Consider the following 3,758-nt stretch of genomic DNA (forward strand, 5'->3'; position numbering starts at 1 on the left):
CTATTCTCCGTGTTTGTGTCTGTGTTTTACTTTCTTGTATTCTTCTGTTTGTGATCTATTTTCTGTTTTCTCTATTTTCTCTATTTATCTGTCTTCTGTTTACTACTTCTCTATATTTTGTTATTTATCTGCCAAACAACACAGAATTAATGAACTTAACTAATAACCCCGACCCTACTAAGAACTCCCCAGTTCTTACCCCTTCTCTCTCCCTTCTCCCTCCAGATGGAAGCATGAGTACCCTTCCGTAGTTTGCTGATGACCGTTCGTAAAGAGGATTCCGCTCTAGGTAGTCTTCTGAGTCTAGGGAGAATCTCGTTCTCTATTCATATGTATATACGGTGAGACCAGCCAACGTCTGCATCCCGTTTGAACGTGAACTTTAACCTAAACCTTGTGTACGAGACTCTTGTTATGTGGCTACTTGATGAGGTACTAGAGTGACGTCATATGGCAATGACTGATCGTGCATAGGAGTGATAGACGACCTTCCACCTTTTGATGACGTTCCACCTGACTTGAGTTTTGAAGGCTTAGAATGTACTTTCCCTCACTTTAGTAGTTTAGAGGGACAACGTGAGTATAGAGTCTAGGCTAGCCTGGGTGCCAGCTTAGGGACTTCTTAAACAGGTCAGGGTCCGGGATGTTGAATGTATATATATGTATATAGATATTATTTAGCTATATCTAGGGGTGTTCTAACTAAATATCTTTACTCTAATAAAGGCTGGTTCACGGAATGTTATCAATTGCTTGAGATGTATTTATGTATGGTTGTTTATAACTGTTTATTCTATTATTATTTGTGAATTGCTTATGAATGATTCTGTTTATTAATCCAAACATTTTTTTTAAAAGTACCTCGCAAACAAATTATGCTTTTAACAACGAATCAGGCTCATATAATAAATAATAGATAATAATTAGGATGACAAATTGGTAGCGCTCAGTTTCCAGTATGTCCTAGGCGTATTGAAAATTGGGTCGTTACATAGACCATCATAGAATATATCCAAAGTGGTCCACTCTGAAAGCATGTTAGAAGGACACTTTTTGGTCAACTGCTTGTATCTTTCCCAAGCTTCATAGAGGGATTCACCATCTTTTTGCCTGAAGGTCTGAACATCCACTCTAAGCTTGCTCACCTTTTGAGGAGGAAAGAACTTGGCCAAGAAGGCCGTGACCAGCTTGTCCCAAGAGTCCAGGCTATCTTTAGGTTGTGAGTCCAACCATGTTCTAGCTCTGTCTCTCACAGCAAAAGGGAAAAGTATAAACCTGTAGACTTCAGGATCTACTCCATTAGTCTTAACAGTATCACAGATCTGCAAGAACTTAGTTAAAAACTGATAAGGATCTTCTGATGGAAGTCCATGAAACTTGCAGTTCTGTTGCATTAGAGCAACTAGTTGAGGCTTCAGCTCAAAATTGTTTGCTCCAATGGCAGGGATTGAGATGCTTCTTACATAAAAATTGGAAGTAGGTGTAGTATAATCACCAAGCATCCTCCTTGCGCCTCCACCATTGTTATTGGGTTTGGCCATGTCTCTTTCTTTTTCGAGATTCTCTGTAAGGTTTTCTCTGGATTATTGTGCTTTAGCTTCTCTTAGCTTCTTCTTCAAAGTCCTTTCAAGTTCAGGATCTGCTTCAACAAGAATGTCCTTATCCTTGCTCTTGCTCATATGAAAAAGAAGAGAACAAAAAAGGAAGAGGAATCCTCTATATCATAATAAAATAAAGAAGAGAAAAATTCGAACACAGAAGAGAAGAGAGGGTTCGAATTTTAAGATGAAGAGAAGTGTTAGTAAATAAATAAAATAAATAGAAAGAGATAAGAGGGAGAGAATTTTGAAAATTATTTTTAAAAAAAAGTTAGTGATTTTCGAAAATTGAGAGAAGAAATAAAATTAAAATTAAAATTTGAAACAATTAGTTAATTAAAAAGAATTTTGAAAAAGGGTAAGGTGATTTTCGAAAGATGAGAGAGAAAAGTAGTTAGGTGGTTTTGAAAAAGATAAGAAATAGTAAAACAAATAAAAAGTCAATTAGTTAGTTGAAAAAGATTTGAAAATCAATTTTGAAAAGATAAGAAGCTAGAAAAGATTTTGAAATTGATTTTGAAAAAAAGATATGATTGAAAGGATATGATTGAGATTTGTTTTGAAATAGATTTGAAAAAGAAATTAAAAAGATTTTATTTTAAAATTAAAATTAATTACTTGACTAACAAGAAACTAAAATATATGATTCTAGAATTTAAAGATTGAACCTTTCTTAACAAGAAAGTAACAAACTTCAAATTTTTGAATCAATCACATTAATTGTTAGTAAAGTTTTTGAAAATTATGAAATAAAATTAAGAAAAAGATTTTGAAAATCAATTTTAGAATTTTCGAAAAATAAGAAGAAAGATGAAAAGATTTGATTTTTGAAAGAGTTTTGAAAAGATAAGATTTTTCAAAATGAAATCTTGACTTGACTAACAAGAAACAACTTATTTTAAAAATTTTTGACTAAGTCAACCCAAAGATTTTGAAAATTTATGAGTAAAACAAGGAAAAGATATTTTTTATTTTTTTGAATTTTTAATGATGAGAGAGAAAAAGAAAAGATATCATTTTTGTGTTTTTCTCTTTTTTTTCAGTAAATAGCAAGATTGACACAAGACATGAAAAATTAAGATCAAAACACATAATGCATGCTTATTTGTTTGTGTTGTGTATAGAGCGATTGGCTTGTCTCATTTCTCATCTTGTGACTAATGAAGCTTGGAGTCCAGTTGCTATTTCCAAAGGAGGTCATCGAATTTCACACTTGATGGTTGCTTATGACCTTAGTCTTTTCTGTAAAGCAACTAGATCACAACTCACAATGGTGATGCAAACCCTATGATGCCAGGGCATTTTGGCTAGTTTCACTGACCTTTTCTTTACTGTTTTTAGGTAATTTCATGCATTTTCTTAGGAAATAAGTTAGTTTTGGGCAAGTATTCACTCAGACCTTGATTCAAGCATACATTGTGCATTTTACATTATTTCATAAGAATTTTGCATGATTTTAATGACAAAATTGTATAATGCATTACCCATGACTTGGACTAGAACTTTGATGCACTCTATTGCTTGATTTCAGGACCAAAAGGAAGCAAGGAATGGGAGGTAACTTGCAAAGTTAAGGAGAAAAGTAATTGCCAAAAACACTCTCAAAATCCATCAACACCCATGTTAAAGAGTCACATTAACTAAGTTAACGTGAACTCTAACGTGGAGAAGAGAAGTTGAGCCAACGTTAGGGACACTTAACATTGTCACTAACGTTGGCAATTGCTCATAAATGGCCACGTTAGAAGCCACGTTAACCTAGTTAACGTGGCCTCTAACGTTAAAGGGCGAAGAGAAGCCAACGTTAGTGACACTCAACATTGTCACTAACGTTGGCCTAAGGTGCAAATAGCCACGTTAACTCCCACGTTAACTTGGTTAACGTGGGAGCTAACGTAAGAGATGGAGAGTTGTTGACAATGTTAGTGACACTCAACATTGTCACTAACGTTGGAGTAACCACACAACCCCCAAGAGCCACGTTAACCTTCACGTTGACCTGGTTAACGTGGAAGCTAACAATGAGGAATGAAGAATGAGCCAACGTTAGTGACACTCAACATTGTCACTAACGTTGGGATGGCTAAGAATGGCCACGTTAGAAGCCACGTTAACCTAGTTAACGTGGACTCTAATGTGAGACCTAGGGGCACACTTGAA

General features: G+C 34.9%; 1 non-coding gene across 1 annotated transcript; it reads left to right on the forward strand.

Annotated features, from left to right (window-relative positions):
- The first annotated feature begins 1,031 nt into the window (after positions 1-1,031).
- On the forward strand, positions 1,032-1,139 carry LOC127740313 (small nucleolar RNA R71). The gene has a single exon (XR_008000992.1). It is a non-coding gene; the product is annotated as a small nucleolar RNA R71 (small nucleolar RNA).
- The last annotated feature ends 2,619 nt before the right edge of the window (positions 1,140-3,758 follow it).

The sequence above is a fragment of the Arachis duranensis genome, chromosome 6 (genome assembly GCF_000817695.3).
Source record: "Arachis duranensis cultivar V14167 chromosome 6, aradu.V14167.gnm2.J7QH, whole genome shotgun sequence".
In the NCBI taxonomy this organism is placed as follows: domain Eukaryota; kingdom Viridiplantae; phylum Streptophyta; class Magnoliopsida; order Fabales; family Fabaceae; genus Arachis; species Arachis duranensis.